Raw genomic sequence first — 19,177 nt, 5'->3', positions numbered from 1 at the left:
AATGATAGTAGGGTAAGAATGTGGTGGCAACACGGAAATCTGAAGACCACTTTGAAATTATTTAATCACTTTATCTCCTAAAGCCTCCCTTCAGCTCCACTATAGTGCAACACAGAACAGAAGGAACAGAAGAAGGTTCTGGGACCTTGGTCTTTTCCTGTTTCCCACTCTTGCCATGATACACTGCAAATCAACAGGACCAAATGAACTGAGTCTGTGAGTCAAATAAAACCGATTATCTCAGGAGCTTTGCTGATAGAACTGATAGTGATGGCTCTAACTAACACAGGAGAAAAACGGAGGCACAAATGAACTGTGAGCTTGTGCACACGCACGTGTATAAAGCATTGACATTTAGGATGCAGCTTCCTGGTGAATGTGTTTACAGAAAGATTTCCTGGGACAGGCAAACTACCCTGAGGGTGGGCAGCGATCCACAGGCTGGGGCCCTGGACTGAACACGAGGCAGTGAGCTGAGTTCTGGCTTTTCTCTCTGCTTCCTGACAGCAGATGCAGTATGACATCATGCACCTGCCACGTGCCTTTCCCACCATAAGGGACTGCACCCTCAACTGTGTTCCTAAGTTGCTTTTGTCAGTGACTTTGTCTCAACAGGGAGACGAGTACAAGACAATTAGCTGTATGATCACGTGCACAATCATTTAGGCTCCAGTTCCCAACTGAAAAAAAGATGCTGATTAAATATTTCCTAATACATTGATGAACTTTTCTATTGTGGTAAGCAATGTAAAAAAATTAAAAAAAAACAACAACAAAACCCCTCTCAACATGTACATTGTAATAATGTATTTTATTATCTTTCAACATGTACATTGTAATAATGTATTTTATTATCTTTCAAACTGTATTATGTGCTACGTAGGGTAAGAGCTCTGCCTACTGTCCCCGCCCCTTGCAGAGAGCTGACTGATATTTCAGACCCACACAGAGGCCCGTTAAAACCAAACACACTTACTCTCCCATCGCCCACGGCGGACAGCAGCAGAGTGGAATGAGATGCTGTTCCTGATCTTTTGCTTCCAGGTATAACATTACATTTGGGATCCGAATTGTTAAATAATTGGTCAGGAAGATCATAAAGTTATAAATGGTGTAAGCTTCATAACAGTCTCTCCAGGTATCGGCATAGATTCCAACTTGGGGGAATTTTAAGGCCAACCACTATGGAAAAGCACAGATGTTAAAGAGAAATGCTACTGATTCAGAAAATGCTACTGAAGGCATTTTTTCCTTTTTTCTTTCCAGATAGGGTCTATGTAACCTGGATGTCCTGGAACTTACTATGTCCACCAGGCTGACCTCCAACTTAAGAGTTCCACCTGAGTGATGGGATTAAAGGGATGCAACACCACACCTGGCTAAAGCCATTTTCTTTAGTTGTGTCTACTGTGGAAAGTGTTTTTTCCTTTTATTTTCTTTTTTTGGGGTGGGGTGGTGTACAAATAAAAGACAATAACTAAAAAGCATGATAGCGAACTATCAGCATCCTTATGAGAATCTGCATCTATGGGTTCAGCCAGCCCTGGAAGAGATATATTTGTAACAGCCCCTAACCCCAGGTCTGCATTCTGGAACTCATTATACAGACAAGGCTGGCCTCGAACTCCCAGAGGTCCCCTTACCTGCGTATGACACTGATATTCTATCAGGTGTCATAAGCCATCTAGAGCTGACCGTAAGGACAGGGGAGACACACTAGTCCATATGCTGATGCTAACCATTCTATATAAGGGAACAGAGCATCAGCACATTTTGATGCCTGGGGTGGGAAAGTATTCTCTTGTGGCTACTTATTGAGGAGGGTAATTACAATATTTCATTATTTAAAAGACTAAGAGCCACTAATCTTAAATTTAAGCAACTGAGCAAAGAAAACAGCTACACATTAAAATGTCTGAAACAGGGCCGGAGAGATGGCTCAGGGGTTAAGAACACTGCTCTTCCAGAGGTCCTGAGTTCAATTCCCAGCAACCACATGGTGGCTCACAACCATCTGTAATGAGATCTGGTCCCTCTTCTGGCCTGCAGGGATACATGCAGACATTACACTGAATATATAATAAATAAATATATATAATATATATTTAAAAAATGTCTGAAACATCTGCATTTTTCATTATATTATCTTCCTCACCAACACTAACAACATGTGAACTTGGCCAGTTGCAGTGGCGCACGTCTTTAATCCCAACACTCGGGAGACAGAGGCAGGGGGCTCTCTGTGAGTTCGGGCCCAACCTGCTCTACATAGTGAGTTCCAGGACAGCCAGATCTACGTAGTGAGACTCTATCTCAAAAATATAAAGACAAATAATAAGTAAAAACAGAAAGAAAGAAAAAGCTGGGTTGTGATGGTGCACACCTTTGATCCCAGCACTCAGGTGGCAGAGGCAGGTGGATCTCTGAGTTTGAGTCCAGCCTGGTCTCCAGGGTTAGTTCCAGGACAGCTAGAGCTACACAGAGAAACCCTGTCTCAAAAAAAACCGAAAACCAAAAAACCAAAACCAAAACAAAAAACCCACAAAAAACTATGAAAAATTTCACTATTAATCTCTTTTTAAAAGTCAATATTATGTGTTTATTACTTTATTAAGATTTTTTTTTTTCCCGGAGACAGGGTGTAGTTTTGGTGCCTTTTCTGCATCTCACTCTGTAGACCAGGCTGGCCTCGAACTCACAGAGATCCACCTGGCTCTGCCTCCCGAGTGCTGGGATTAAAGGCATGCAACACCACTGCCTGGCAATTAAGCATTCTTTAGTAAGCATAGTTGTGTCAGAAAAGAAGCAAGGTGGTGGTGGCACACGCCTTTAATCCCAGCACTCACTGGGGAGACAGAGGAAGGTGGGTCTCTGAGTATGAAGCCAGCCTGGTCTACAGTATGAGTTCCAGGACAGCCAGGGCTACATGGAAAAACCCTGTTTCAAAAAAACCAGAAAAAAAAAAAGGTGTCATAAAAGATTTTTTAAAAAGATTTATTTACTTTATTATTTTATGTGCATGAGTATTTTGTCTACTTTAATGCATATGTGCTATGTTCATGCCTGGTGCCTACAGAGATCAGAAATTGGATTCCCTGGGACTGGAGTTATAGTTGTGAGCTGCCATGTGGGTGCTGGAAATTGAACCTGGGTCCTCTAGAAGAGAAAAGTACTCCTTACCACTGAGCCATCTCTCCAGCCCAAGAATTCTTAACGAAATACAATAAAATATACTTACACTATCTAAACTGTATATTGGGACCATCCAAAGAATCCTACAGAAAGTAAAACATAAAAAACACTTAATATCATCTTTATGATTTAAGTCAGTCAATAGTAGTAATAGCAGATACATTAAGATTTGACCTCATAATAGGTTTTTGAAGTTTGGGTTGTGTGTAATGCATCAAGTGTTGCAGAATCCCCCAGAAGGACACATGTACCGTCAACAGCATAAAGATACCAGCAATAAGCCATGCTTTAGCATGTATTCCAACCTTGAAAAACAAAAGAACACATTGGTTTAGATTCTGATATTAAAACTATAAAGATCAATATTTTTGTCTTAAATTTTCATTAGATTACTGATACTGCTTGGTATTTCCCAAATAATTAGTAGCAATTAAAAACAGATTTACTTTTTAAAAAATTCTATGTATGTGTGTGTCTGTGTGTGAATATGTGCATGTGTGAGTGTGGGTACCTGCTGAGGTCAGAAGAGGGTGCTAGATTCCTTGGGGCTGGAGTTACAGAGTGTGGTAGCACACACCTTTAGTCCCAGTAACTTGAGAGGCAGAAGGGTCTCTGTGAGCTCCAGGACAGCCTGACAAAAGAACCCTCCTCCTCATCCTTCTCCTCAAAGACAAACAAAAAGAATATTTGCATAGTATCTCTGCCCATTCCTAGTGTGTTATTTGCTTTCTGTATCTGATTCTTGTTTGCTGTTTATGAGCTATTTTGAGGAAATGCTCCAGTTAAGCCTCTAACCTTGAACACAAAAACAAAACCTTTCCTTGATCTCCTCAGTCCCCTCCACCTATTGTGCTATCATTTCTCGGCTCCTTCGGAGTCAAAATCTTCAAAACTCATATATTCTGCGGATTCTAAGTTTTCACCACACATTCGTACTTCAACAATTCTGTTCTGCGTTTGGTCCTCCCAGCTTCAGTGATCACTAAGCTCCCACTGACCTTTCTACTTGTGAAGAGTGACAGGCAGGTTGGCAACAGTGCACACTATTCAGAATGTCCCCTCGAGACCCTCCTCCCAGGCATTCACTTCATTGGTTCCTTGTGAATTCCTGGGAAATGCTGGTGCCAGGTCCCTTGCTGCTCCTTCTCTGTGTCCTTGATCTCAAGCATTCTTTAACTGCGGACACTGTCTAAAGTCCGACCATTAGTACCTAGGTGTGCTCCCCTTTAGAGGTCGGAACTTAACCCCTATTGCAAACGGCCATATTTGGAGATAAGGCTGATGGGAAGTGACTTAGGTGAAATGAGGTCATAGTCTCATAGGGCTGGCGATCTCAAAATGAGATCGTTCAACCACCTGAGGATTCAGCAAGGGCATGGCCATCTGCAACCTGAGAGTACCTTCCCTAGACAGCAACCCTCTGGTCCCCATGATATCTGACTCCAAAATAGTTTTCAAGACTGAAAACACAAATTCCTGCTGAAGGCACTCAGTTCATGGTATACACATGTGCTTCTGTGTGTGTGAGTGCAGGTGTGCAGGTGTGGAGGTCAGAGGTCAGCTCTGGGGAGTCAGCTCTCCTTCCAGCTTAGGAACCAGGGCGTCTCCTGTTTCTGCTGCTGTGCTGCAGAGTGGAGGCAGCTGGCTGGCGAGCTTCCAGGCAATTCCGTGTCCACCTCCCATCTTGCCATAGATGCCAGTCAGGTGGGTCACAGAGAGGGAACTCAAGTGGTCGGGTTTCCTGGTTATTGCTCCACCTGCTGAGCCGTCTCCACGGCCCTTTATTATGGCAGAGAGTAGATTAAACAAGACGTGTACCTGCAATTGAAACTGTTCTGAGGTCCAGACTTGCATATCCAAGTGCATTTTTTGACAGGCTCACCCGCACATCCTCCATTAAACATCCCTGTCAGAACTTGAGGGACTCAACTTGGGGTGTTAGCAGTTTACACTGCAGATTAGAATTGGTCTTAAAGGTTCATGGCACTTTCAAACTACGCTTGAAGCTCACAACTAAGAGAATACTAAGTGAATTAAGTACTCCAAGGAATATACTAAGTGAGGAAATTATATTTATATTACGATTGCTATACCTAAATTTGGGGGGATATATTTTAAATGGCAAAAAACTTAACAAATGAGAAATACTTAATGTTATATTATAAGAGTCTTAAATAACTATGTGGACTATAATAAGAAAAGCCAACAAAAGTTTAGTGAACAAAATGACCCTCCAGACACGTTTGGACATATTGTTTAACTAAAATATTTTCCACACTCAAAAGGGGGGGTCATGTACATGGTATGTCATAACTCTTCTAAAATAATAAAGTACATTCCAGTTATTATTATTAATAATTCTAAGTTCATTTTATACATATATTACGGATATGTTAGGTATCCAGCTTGTAATACTTTAGTAATGTCACATGACGTCATGTTGTGACATCAACAAGTAACAAAAGGCAGCTGGAGAGATGACTCAGGTAAGGGGCTTGCCTCCAACACTGCACTGATCTCTTGAGCTCAGTCCTCACTCAGCACTCATGATGGAAGGAAAGAACAACTCCCCTAACTGGCCCGTGCTCTGGCCTCCACAAGTGGGCCATCCCATGAATACACCAACACCAAATACATAAAAAAAAAAAAAAAGAAATAAATACACGAGGAACTTTTGTGAAACTTTTGTTTTGACTGAGGAGTAACTTCAAGGGGCGAACGTAGCTCAGTTGGTAGAATGCTTGCTTGCCTCAAGTGCTCAAAGCCCTGGGTTCCATCCTCAGTGTTGAATAAACAGAAGCCCTGAGAATGTGGAGGTTGGAGAACCATCCTAGGCTACAAAGCAAGTTCCAAAACAGCCTGGTCTACATGAGACTTTATCTCATTAAAGAAAGAAACAAAAGATGGAACTTCCAACATAAAAACAATTAGCAAAGTCCAACTAACGGGAATCCTTTCGTTCCAGGAAGCAGGCTAAAAGCTTATAAAATCCAGAACGTAGCTTTCAAGGTAGTTTATCTGATCTGGTCAAGCCCAGTATCTGCACAGCAGATGTGATTTCAAGAATATTTTTTTTTGTTTTGTTTTGTTTTTGTTTTTTTGTTTTTTTTTGTTTTTTTGTTTTTTTGTTTTTTTGTTTTTGGAGACAGGGTTTCTCTGTGTAGCTTTGTGCCTTTCCTGGAGCTCACTTGGTAGCCCAGGCTGGCCTCGAACTCACAGAGATCCGCCTGGCTCTGCCTCCCGAGTGCTGGGATTAAAGGCGTGCCCCACCAACGCCCGGCAAGAATAGTTTTCTGGGAACTGATGGGTACTGGCGAAGCATTCTAAGCAGCAACGTTAACTGTTTTTCTCCACCAGGTTCCACCTGCACTTGTAGCGGCAAAGTGAAATCAGACGGGTCTGTTTAATGTTCAGAGATGAAATGTTTTTCTGACCCCCCAAGCATTAAAGGCTGACAAAGGGATCCTGCCAAACAGACTAAGAAAGGGTAAAGGTGCTGGACCCTCTTACCTTCACATTGTGATATTTCAAAATACTGAAGGTAACCAAGTTCAGGATGCTAATGATATAAATGAGTATGACCAGGGGTTGTTTCCATCGCCTCCAGTTTTTCCTATTGCTCGCACAGGCCATTTTCATCAGTGAAAAATCACTGAACAGCCAAGAAAATGAACCAAATCAAGATTTTGACACTTTCTCTTCTTTAGCTGTTTTCTGTGAAGTCAGACGTCAGACCTTTATGATTGGGCAGCTACGGAGGAGGGCGTGACTGTAACCAAGGTAACTGAAGGGCGTGGTGGGAGGGATGCAGAGGAGGATAGTGGAGGTTTGTTGGCTTCCCTAACTTGGCTGGTCTTAGTGGATCATGAGGAGGATTCCGGAAGTTGTAGGGACTGGGGACGGTTCAGAAACACGTGCTGCATTTTTGAGACTTTGTTCCATCTAAAGGAAAGCCTTAGTGAGGGACAGAGCAGAACTTGAGACAGGCTTTTTTTCTGAAAAGGCTCCCTGGTTGTCTTTAAGGATGGAATTAGAAACTGGCTGGAAAAACACAGAATAGGAAACCTTTGCTTAGATTTCAGTCATTTGTTAAAGTTTAGAGCCCTCAGGAGGGGTTTCACTGCATAATTCTGAACCGAGTAGAAGAATCATTCTAAAACATTGCTTATTTGGAAGTAATTGCCAATATGAAATGTTCACATTTGGAACTTGTGTTAAAAAGTCCTACTCATTTAGAATTGAAAAGGTTGGCATTCTGACACCATATTCTGTGCACTCAAAGCTTTTAGCTGTATAGGTTTGCAGAGCAAACAAATGGCAAATGGGATCATAAGGTCTCTCTAAATCAAGGGAGCAAGCAAACATCTGTGTCTCAATTAGACACGTGAATATATATGGCCTCTATCATTTTCTGAAATCAAACAGCGTCCTACGTTCTTTACCTACAAGGGTTAGTTTTATGTGGTGCTGTGTTATTCATTAATCAGCACTGTTTACTACGAGAGAAAAGCCAGGAGGTATGACAAAACCCACCGTAGGAGTTTATTAGGAGAAGGAACAGAGGGGAATGTGCTTTAGGCCTATGGGAGGTTGTGTATGGAGAGAGAGGAAGAAGGAGAAGGGGGGAGGAGTCTGTGACCTGCTTTTTATGGATGCCCCCGCACGTGCACATATGGGCTTAGGAGCTGTGCCATGCATGCACATGGACTGCGTGATCACACTGTGTAAATTACACCGCCATGCAGCGCAGGGATTATGTAGGACATAAGGGGTGACTAAGCCTCTTGCTTGGCTGCTGAACATGTGTGGTCATGTAGCAACACTATAAGCTGATCTGCACAAAAGGACCGAGAGACAGGCAGTTTTCTGTTTCACAGATGAGAAGTTTCAAGTGATTGATTTGCCCAAACATTAGCTGTTTTCTCTGACCTTGGAGTCTGCTTGATGTTTAAATATTTGGTTTGTCATCATCTGCAACCAGGGAAATTCTGCCTTTTGGCCATGTGGGCAAAATGCTGTGGTCCCGAGTCTCCCAGAGATACAGATGGAATAGCGTATCCTTGTCACACTGTGACCCAGAGCCTGGAGACTGACTTCCACAATCTTTCCCCTATTCCTCCATGATCTCTATTTCGCAACTTTCCTTAAAGGGGCACTACAAATTTTGTTTGGTTGAAACTAAAATAGCTGGTTAGGGGGAATTCCTAATCATTAGTGAATACCTTGTGTATTGTTAAAGTTCTATAACCAAATGTCTTTACTGTTTACTTCTGGAAATGACAGTCTAACAGGGCTGTTTCTGTATGTTCAGCCACACACCCATTGCTGCCTACAGTCATCTTCCCCATTCTTTCTCATGGAAACCTTTTTAACATAATTTCTGAAATCTGTCTCAAATGCTCTAGCACCATACTTCATGTTTTGTTACAGCCATTAAATGTTTGTCTGTTTTCCTTAGACTGTGAGTTTCTCAAAAAGCTAAAATTCTTGAACCATTAAGAGCCATTATTGAAAACCAAGGCAATGAAGAGACAAAGGTGTCAGATGCAGATGTGACTGCATTTGTTTTTGAGCTGGAATTCATTTTTGGTGAAACTTCTAGACAGCAACAGAGAAATCAGAGATAGTGAGTTTTTCATTTGAATTTGCTCACTCATAAAGGCTCTGCTTTATATTGAAGATGTCCTTCCTTCCTTCCTTCCTTCCTTCCTTCCTTCCTTCCTTCCTTCCTTCCTTCCTTCCTTCCTTCCTTCCTTCTTTTTTTTTTGGTGTTTTGAGAAAGGGTTTCTCTGTGTAGCCCTGGCTGTCCTGGAACTCACTTTGTAGATCAGGCTGGGCTCAAACTCAGAGATCTGCCTGCCTCTGCTCCCCAGATTCTGGGATTAAAGGCATGCAATGCCATGCTTGGCTCCATCATAAACTTCTAATAATTTATGTATTAGAAGTGTTTGTTACTATACTGTAAAAAGCACTATCCAAAGACTTTAGATGAAATACACATCAGCTTAAGAGAGCCTTTCAGTTCCTAGAACAACACTCATTTTTTGGGGGGGAAAGAAAAGTCATTTTTAATTTTCCTTTAATTCTAAATATAGATCAGAGATTTAAATTCTTGCTGTTTTGTTTGTTTATTTATTTGGTCTTTTGAGACAGGGTTTCTCTGTGTAGCCATGGCTGTCCTGGAAATCAATCTGTAGACCCGATGGCCTCAAACTCAGAGATCTGCCTGCCCCTGCCTCCCAATTAAGGTGTGAGCCTCCACCACCTGGTGAACTCTTCCATTTTTATTTAAACTCTCTCCTCTCATGCCAATTAGACTTTTTCCCTCTTAATGAATAGGTCTATTGCATTGTTTTGTTTATTTAGAAGGCACACCATGCTTATCCTCACAAGGCTGTGTGGTCACAAGAGCAAACAGCTCTGCACGTAAGTCACCAAATCATTCATGAACATATTACTGTACTTCTATATTGTATAAAGGTATATATTAAAGCTGTTTCAAGTTCCATGTACAAATTAAAAGGTAATTTTTTCCTCAAGAAATAGTGTCTGATAATATTTAGCAACAGAAACAAATTTAGTACAATTGAGAAGAATGATGATTTACTTACCAGTTCTGACAAATTATTTATTATAACCAAGTAAGTCCTTGCATTGGAGAAACCAAATTTCCCTTCATCGTAGACACCAACCATTTCACATATCCTTAAAAATGGCAAGAATAAACTTTATGACTGACCAAGTAAACCAGTATCTTAATATGTACCCTTTAGAGACTTATTTTATGCATACAAATGTCTTACCTGCATGTATACGTGTGCACAATGTGCATGCAATGCCCTTGGTGACCAGAAGAGGGCACTGGATACTCTGGAACTAGATTTCACTAAACCTCTGCAAGAGTACCAAGGGCTCTTAACACTGAGTGCTCCACTGAGTGCTCTCCAGCCCTGAACACGTTCTTAAGGTGTAGTGGTAGCAACACTTAAAATTTAGAGTCTGTTTACTTTAGTAAAGTCTGTTTACTTCAGTAAGTCTGTTTACTTTAGTAAGCCTAATTTTGGTTTTTCTGATGTGTTGTACATTCTGCTCTCAAAGAATGTGAAAATCATGGCAATCCTTTGCATTGTTCATCATAATAGAGTCCGGCTTTTATATATGTATTTACACTATTAATCAACATTGTTCTTCTACTTGTTTTTTCCATTTAAGAACATCAACTGTTTTTTTAAGACAGGGCCCAGTCTGGCCTTAAACTCTCAATTCTCCTGCCTCTACCTTCAAGTGCTAGGATTATTTGCCATGAATCACTACACTTGTTTTCTGTCATGTTGAGAATTAAACCCAGGGCTTTGTGCATACAAGGCAAACACTCTTATCAACTGAGCTATATTTCCAGTTATGTATCATAAAGATTTAAAAAAAGCTAAAGGAATGCCATACTTACAATGTTATAAAACTGATAATTGGTCTGATCACAGTGTACTGCAGCACTCCCAGTTTGCATCGAAAGAGCAGCATTCCGCAGAAGAAAGAGAACATAACATCTCAACTATTCAGTGGCATCAGAACATCGCAAAGCCTCCAAATTAAAATCACGTTGACAGCTGACACTAATTATATTGAATTCTGCCAATTTCGTTCTCCTAAATGATAGTAGGGTAAGAATGTGGTGGCAACACGGAAATCTGAAGACCACTTTGAAATTATTTAATCACTTTATCTCCTAAAGCCTCCCTTCAGCTCCACTATAGTGCAACACAGAACAGAAGGAACAGAAGAAGGTGCTGGGACCTTGGTCTTTTCCTGTTTCCCACTCTTGCCATGATACACTGCAAATCAACAGGACCAAATGAACTGAGTCTGTGAGTCAAATAAAACCGATTATCTCAGGAGCTTTGCTGATAGAACTGATAGTGATGGCTCTAACTAACACAGGAGAAAAACGAAGGCACAAATGAACTGTGAGCTTGTGCACACGCAAGTGTATAAAGCATTGACATTTAGGATGCAGCTTCCTGGTGAATGTGTTTACAGAAAGATTTCCTGGGACAGGCAAACTACCCTGAGGGTGGGCGGTGATCCACAGGCTGGGGCCCTGGACTGAACACGAGGCAGTGAGCTGAGTTCTGGCTTTTCTCTCTGCTTCCTGACAGCAGATGCAGTATGACATCATGCACCTGCCACGTGCCTTTCCCACCATAAGGGACTGCACCCTCAACTGTGTTCCTAAGTTGCTTTTGTCAGTGACTTTGTCTCAACAGGGAGACGAGTACAAGACAATTAGCTGTATGATCACGTGCACAATCATTTAGGCTCCAGTTCCCAACTGAAAAAAAGATGCTGATTAAATATTTCCTAATACATTGATGAACTTTTCTATTGTGGTAAGCAATGTAAAAAAATTAAAAAAAAAACAACAAAAAAACCCCTCTCAACATGTACATTGTAATAATGTATTTTATTATCTTTCAACATGTACATTGTAATAATGTATTTTATTATCTTTCAAACTGTATTATGTGCTACGTAGGGTAAGAGCTCTGCCTACTGTCCCCGCCCCTTGCAGAGAGCTGACTGATATTTCAGACCCACACAGAGGCCCGTTAAAACCAAACACACTTACTCTCCCATCGCCCACGGCGGACAGCAGCAGAGTGGAATGAGATGCTGTTCCTGATCTTTTGCTTCCAGGTATAACATTACATTTGGGATCCGAATTGTTAAATAATTGGTCAGGAAGATCATAAAGTTATAAATGGTGTAAGCTTCATAACAGTCTCTCCAGGTATCGGCATAGATTCCAACTTGGGGGAATTTTAAGGCCAACCACTATGGAAAAGCACAGATGTTAAAGAGAAATGCTACTGATTCAGAAAATGCTACTGAAGGCATTTTTTCCTTTTTTCTTTCCAGATAGGGTCTATGTAACCTGGATGTCCTGGAACTTACTATGTCCACCAGGCTGACCTCCAACTTAAGAGTTCCACCTGAGTGATGGGATTAAAGGGATGCAACACCACACCTGGCTAAAGCCATTTTCTTTAGTTGTGTCTACTGTGGAAAGTGTTTTTTCCTTTTATTTTCTTTTTTTGGGGTGGGGTGGTGTACAAATAAAAGACAATAACTAAAAAGCATGATAGCGAACTATCAGCATCCTTATGAGAATCTGCATCTATGGGTTCAGCCAGCCCTGGAAGAGATATATTTGTAACAGCCCCTAACCCCAGGTCTGCATTCTGGAACTCATTATACAGACAAGGCTGGCCTCGAACTCCCAGAGGTCCCCTTACCTGCGTATGACACTGATATTCTATCAGGTGTCATAAGCCATCTAGAGCTGACCGTAAGGACAGGGGAGACACACTAGTCCATATGCTGATGCTAACCATTCTATATAAGAGAACAGAGCATCAGCACATTTTGATGCCTGGGGTGGGAAAGTATTCTCTTGTGGCTACTTATTGAGGAGGGTAATTACAATATTTCATTATTTAAAAGACTAAGAGCCACTAATCTTAAATTTAAGCAACTGAGCAAAGAAAACAGCTACACATTAAAATGTCTGAAACAGGGCCGGAGAGATGGCTCAGGGGTTAAGAACACTGCTCTTCCAGAGGTCCTGAGTTCAATTCCCAGCAACCACATGGTGGCTCACAACCATCTGTAATGAGATCTGGTCCCTCTTCTGGCCTGCAGGGATACATGCAGACATTACACTGAATATATAATAAATAAATATATATAATATATATTTAAAAATGTCTGAAACATCTGCATTTTTCATTATATTATCTTCCTCACCAACACTAACAACATGTGAACTTGGCCAGTTGCAGTGGCGCACGTCTTTAATCCCAACACTCGGGAGACAGAGGCAGGGGGCTCTCTGTGAGTTCGGGCCCAACCTGCTCTACATAGTGAGTTCCAGGATAGCCAGATCTACGTAGTGAGACCCTATCTCAAAAATATAAAGACAAATAATAAGTAAAAACAGAAAGAAAGAAAAAGCTGGGTTGTGATGGTGCACACCTTTGATCCCAGCACTCAGGTGGCAGAGGCAGGTGGATCTCTGAGTTTGAGTCCAGCCTGGTCTCCAGGGTTAGTTCCAGGACAGCTAGGGCTACACAGAGAAACCCTGTCTCAAAAAAAACCGAAAACCAAAAAACCAAAACAAAAACAAAAAAACCCACAAAAAACTATGAAAAATTTCACTATTAATCTCTTTTTAAAAGTCAATGTTATGTGTTTATTACTTTATTAAGCTTTTTTTTTTTTTCCGGAGACAGGGTGTAGTTTTGGTGCCTTTTCTGCATCTCACTCTGTAGACCAGGCTGGCCTCGAACTCACAGAGATCCACCTGGCTCTGCCTCCCGAGTGCTGGGATTAAAGGCATGCACCACCACTGCCTGGCTATTAAGCATTCTTTAGTAAGCATAGTTGTGTCAGAAAAGAAGCAAGGTGGTGGTGGCACACGCCTTTAATCCCAGCACTCACTGGGGAGACAGAGGTAGGTGGGTCTCTGAGTATGAAGCCAGCCTGGTCTACAGTATGAGTTCCAGGACAGCCAGGGCTACATGGAAAAACCCTGTTTCAAAAAACCAGAAAAAAAAGGTGTCATAAAAGATTTTTTAAAAAGATTTATTTACTTTATTATTTTATGTGCATGAGTATTTTGTCTACTCTAATGCATATGTGCTATGTTCATGCCGGGTGCCTTCAGAGATCAGAAATTGGATTCCCTGGGACTGGAGTTATAGTTGTGAGCTGCCATGTGGGTGCTGGAAATTGAACCTGGGTCCTCTAGAAAAGTACTCCTTACCACTGAGCCATCTCTCCAGCCCAAGAATTCTTAACGAAATACAATAAAATATACTTACACTATCTAAACTGTATATTGGGACCATCCAAAGAATCCTACAGAAAGTAAAACATAAAAAATACTTAATATCATCTTTATGATTTAAGTCAGTCAATAGTAGTAATAGCAAATACATTAAGATTTGACCTCATAATAGGTTTTTGAAGTTCAGGTTGTGTGTAATGCATCATGTGTTGCAGAATCCCCCAGAAGGACACATGTACCGTCAACAGCATAAAGATACCAGCAATAAGCCATGCTTTAGCATGTATTCCAACCTTGAAAAACAAAAGAACACATTGGTTTAGATTCTGATATTAAAACTATAAAGATCAATATTTTTGTCTTAAATTTTCATTAGATTACTGATACTGCTTGGTATTTCCCAAATAATTAGTAGCAATTAAAAAAAGATTTACTTTTTAAAAAATTCTATGTATGTGTGTGTCTGTGTGTGAATATGTGCTTGTGTGAGTGTGGGTACCTGCTGAGGTCAGAAGAGGGTGCTAGATTCCTTGGGGCTGGAGTTACAGAGTGTGGTAGCACACAACTTTAGTCCCAGTAACTTGAGAGGCAGAAGGGTCTCTGTGAGCTCCAGGACAGCCTGACAAAAGAACCCTCCTCCTCATCCTTCTCCTCAAAGACAAACAAAAAGAACATTTGCATAGTATCTCTGCCCATTCCTAATGTGTTATTTGCTTTCTGTATCTGATTCTTGTTTGCTGTTTATGAGCTAAAATTTTGAGGAAATGCCCCAGTTAAGCCTCTAACCTTGAACACAAAAACAAAACCTTTCTTTGATCTTCTCAGTCCCCTCTACCTATTGTGCTATCATTTCTCGGCTCCTTCGGAGTCAAAATCTTCAAAACTCATATATTCTCCGGATTCTAAGTTTTCACCACACATTCATACTTCAACAATTCTGTTCTGGGTTTGGTCCTCCCAGCTCCAGTAATCACTAAGCTCCCACTGACCTTTCTCCTTGTGAAGAGTGATAGGCAGGTTGGCAACAGTGCACACTATTCAGAATGTCCCCTCGAGACCCTCCACCCGGGCATTCACTTCATTGGTTCCTTGTGAATTCCTGGGAAATGCTGGTGCCAGGTCCCTTGCTGCTCCTTCTCTGTGTCCTTGATCTCAAGCATTCTTTAACTGCGGACGCTGTCTAAAGTCCGACCATTAGTACCTAGGTGTGCTCCCCTTTAGAGGTCGGAACTTAACCCCTGTTGCAAACAGCCATATTTGGAGATAAGGCTGATGGGAAGTGACTTAGGTGAAATGAGGTCATAGTCTCATAGGGCTGGCGATCTCAAAATGAGATCATTCAACCACCTGAGGATTCAGCAAGGGCATGGCCATCTGCAACCTGAGAGTACCTTCCCTAGACAGCAACCCTCTGGTCCCCATGATATCTGACTCCAAAATAGTTTTCAAGACTGAAAACACAAATTCCTGTTGAAGGCACTCAGTTCATGGTATACACATGTGCTTCTGTGTGTGTGTGTGTGTGTGTGTGTGTGTGTGTGTGTGTGTGTGTGCATGTGTGGAGGTCAGAGGTCAGCTCTGGGGAGTCAGCTCTCCTTCCAGCTTAGGAACCAGGGCGTCTCTTGTTTCTGCTGCTGTGCTGCAGAGTGGAGGCAGCTGGCTGGCGAGCTTCCAGGCAATTCCGTGTCCACCTCCCATCTTGCCATAGATGCCAGTCAGGTGGGTCACAGAGAGGGAACTCAAGTGGTCGGGTTTCCTGGTTATTGCTCCACCTGCTGAGCTGTCTCCACGGCCCTTTATTATGGCAGAGAGTAGATTAAACAAGACGTGTACCTGCAATTGAAACTGTTCTGAGGTCCAGACTTGCATATCCAAGTGCATTTTTTGACAGGCTCACCCGCACATCCTCCATTAAACATCCCTGTCAGAACTTGAGGGACTCAACTTGGGGTGTTAGCAGTTTACACTGCAGATTAGAATTGGTCTTAAAGGTTCATGGCTCTTTCAAACTACGCTTGAAGCTCACAACTAAGAGAATACTAAGTGAATTAAGTACTCCAAGGAATATACTAAGTGAGGAAATTATATTTATATTATGATTGCTATACCTAAATTTGGGTGGATATATTTTAAATGGCAAAAAACTTAACAAATGAGAAATACTTAATGTTATATTATAAGAGTCTTAAATAACTATGTGGACTATAATAAGAAAAGCCAACAAAAGTTTAGTGAACAAAATGACCCTCCAGACACGTTTGGACATATTGTTTAACTAAAATATTTTCCACACTCAAAAGGGGGGGTCATGTACATGGTTTGTCATAACTCTTCTAAAATAATAAAGTGCTTTCCGGTTATTATTATTAATAATTCTAAGTTCATTTTATACATATATTACGGATATGTTAGGTATCCAGCTTGTAATACTTTAGTAATGTCACACGACGTCATGTTGTGACATCAACAAGTAACAAAAGGCAGCTGGAGAGATGACTCAGGTAAGGGGCTTGCCTCCGACACTGCACTGATCTCTTGAGCTCAGTCCTCACTCAGCACTCATGATGGAAGGAAAGAACAACTCCCCTAACTGGCCCGTGCTCTGACCTCCACAAGTGGGCCATCCCATGAATACACCAACACCAAATACATTAAAAAAAAAAAAAGAAACAAATACACGAGGAACTTTTGTAAAACTTTTGTTTTGACTGAGGAGTAACTTCAAGGGGCTGAGGAGTAACTTCAAGGGGCGAACGTAGCTCAGTTGGTAGAATGCTTGCTTGCCTCAAGTGCTCAAAGCCCTGGGTTCCATCCTCAGTGTTGAATAAACAGAAGCCCTGAGAATGTGGAGGTTGGAGAACCATCCTAGGCTACAAAGCAAGTTCCAAAACAGCCTGGTTTACATGAGACTTTATCTCATTAAAGAAAGAAACAAATGATGGAACTTCCAACATAAAAACAATTAGCAAAGTCCAACTAACGGGAATCCTTTCGTTCCAGGAAGCAGGCTAAAAGCTTATAAAATCCAGAACTTAGCTTTCAAGGTAGTTTATCTGATCTGGTCAAGCCCAGTATCTGCACAGCAGATGTGATTTCAAGAATAGTTTTTTTTTTTTCTCTGTGTAGCTTTGCGCCTTTCCTGGAGCTCACTTGGTAGCCCAGGCTGGCCTCGAACTCACAGAGATCCGCCTGGCTCTGCTTCCCAAGTGCTGGGATTAAAGGCGTGCGCCACCAACGCCCGGCAAGAATAGTTTTCTGGGAACTGATGGGTACCGGCGAAGCATTCTAAGCAGCAACGTTAACTGGTTTTCTCCACCAGGTTCCACCTGCACTTGTAGCGGCAAAGTGAAATCAGACGGGTCTGTTTAATGTTCAGAGATGAAATGTTTTTCTGACCCCCCAAGCATTAAAGGCTGACAAAGGGATCCTGCCAAACAGACTAAGAAAGGGTAAAGGTGCTGGACCCTCTTACCTTCACATTGTGATATTTCAAAATACACAAGGTAACCAAGATCAGGATGCTAATTATATAAATGAGTATGACCAGGGGTTGGATCCATCGCCTCCAGTTTTTCCTGTTGCTCGCACAGGCCATTTTCATCAGTGAAAAATCACTGAACAGCCAAGAAAATGAACCAAATCAAGATTTTGACACTTTCTCTTCTTTAGCTGTTTTCTGTGAAGTCAGACGTCAGACCTTTATGATTGGGCAGCTACGGAGGAGGGCGTGACTGTAACCAAGGTAACTGAAGGGCGTGGTGGGAGGAATGCAGAGGAGGATAGTGGAGGTTTGTTGGCTTCCCTAACTTGGCTGGTCTTAGTGGATCATGAGGAGGATTCCGGAAGTTGTAGGGACTGGGGACGGTTCAGAAACACGTGCTGCATTTTTGAGACTTTGTTCCATCTAAAGGAAAGCCTTAGTGAGGGACAGAGCAGAACTTGAGACAGGCTTTTTTTCTGAAAAGGCTCCCTGGTTGTCTTTAAGGATGGAATTAGAAACTGGCTGGAAAAACACAGAATAGGAAACCTTTGCTTAGATTTCAGTCATTTGTTAAAGTTTAGAGCCCTCAGGAGGGGTTTCACTGCATAATTCTGAACCGAGTAGAAGAATCATTCTAAAACATGGCTTATTTGGAAGTAATTGCCAATATGAAATGTTCACATTTGGAACTTGTGTTAAAAAGTGTAGGGAGCTGCCATTCTAAGATGGCGCTGGCTTCCTTGTAGCCCAGCTGTAAACAACTCCATATTTGGCTATGATGCACGAGTATGGTAATTGGCCTTATGTCCTCTGCCTATCCCGTGGCTCCCCGTGCTAGCATTCTGGCGGGACCCAATCACAGTACGGCACGTTTGCCTGATTCCCTTTATAAGCAGCGGCAGTTTAGTCCTCGGGGCCCCTCACCTCCCGCTCTCCCTTGATCAAGAGGCGCTCCAATAAAGTGTGTTCTGAGAAGGATCCTCGCATGGTGGTCGTTCTTCCTCGCTGGCTGAGGAGCGCGCCGCAACTGGTGCCGAAACCCGGGACGGAAACTTTGGACACCAGGTGAGGGGTCGAGGAGGATTCAGAACTCAGCACACGGAGCGGTGACGTCGGTAAGTTCTCCAGGAACAGTGACGTCGGTGAGTTCGCCAGGAACGGCGGTGACGTTGTTGAGTTCTCCAGGAACGGTGACGTCGGTAAGTTCGCCAGGAACGGCGGTGACGTCGGTAAGTTCTCCAGGTATGCTGATTGTTGGGATAAATCCGTTTGTGCTTGCTCTTGTGTTCATTTCTATGACAATTGTTGTTCTTCTTTGCTGTTTTGTATATGCATGTCTCAAGGAAGAACGCAATGTGGAAATCATTAGAAAGGGACGCAAGGCATTAATTAAGCACCAGGATAGTCTATCAGAATCAGACTTTAAAGGGGAGAACTTAAGTAGGCCTAAAAAGGAAGAAAATTCAGAAAAGAAAGGGGATCCTTTGTATCTAGTACTAGAGAGATTTGCAAAAGTTGATTTATCTGATAATGAATTAGATCCAGATGGGCAGCAGCGGCCTCCTCCTTATAATGTTTCTGCTGGGGTGAATGTGGAACCAACGGCGCCTTCGGGACCACATCCACCCTCAGCAACACCTTCGTATCTGCAAACAGGT

The 19,177-nt window shown here is 42.1% G+C and overlaps 1 protein-coding gene across 2 annotated transcripts in view; it reads right to left on the bottom strand.

The window, feature by feature from the left end:
- LOC143273264 (transmembrane protein 184C-like) overlaps positions 1 to 17,758 on the bottom strand; it is a 44,581-nt gene extending 26,823 nt beyond the window's left edge. Inside the window, exons 1-9 of one of the 2 annotated variants that reach the window (XM_076571829.1) lie at positions 17,511 to 17,758; positions 14,201 to 14,331; positions 14,073 to 14,109; positions 11,819 to 12,024; positions 10,640 to 10,838; positions 9,804 to 9,897; positions 3,367 to 3,497; positions 3,239 to 3,275; positions 977 to 1,182 (exon numbers count right to left, since the gene is read on the bottom strand). The gene's annotated coding sequence lies outside the window, so the exon portion shown is untranslated. Of the gene's footprint in view, positions 1 to 976; positions 1,183 to 3,238; positions 3,276 to 3,366; positions 3,498 to 6,702; positions 6,894 to 9,803; positions 9,898 to 10,639; positions 10,839 to 11,818; positions 12,025 to 14,072; positions 14,110 to 14,200; positions 14,332 to 17,510 lie in introns of those variants that run through there. The other variant, XR_013051192.1, reaches the window with a different exon arrangement.
- Positions 17,759 to 19,177: the final 1,419 nt, after the last annotated feature.

The sequence above is a fragment of the Peromyscus maniculatus genome, chromosome 5, assembly GCF_049852395.1.
Source record: "Peromyscus maniculatus bairdii isolate BWxNUB_F1_BW_parent chromosome 5, HU_Pman_BW_mat_3.1, whole genome shotgun sequence".
NCBI classification, from domain to species: domain Eukaryota; kingdom Metazoa; phylum Chordata; class Mammalia; order Rodentia; family Cricetidae; genus Peromyscus; species Peromyscus maniculatus.
The sequence above is the reverse complement of the archived record's forward strand: the minus strand, read 5'-3'. Positions and strand labels throughout refer to the sequence as shown.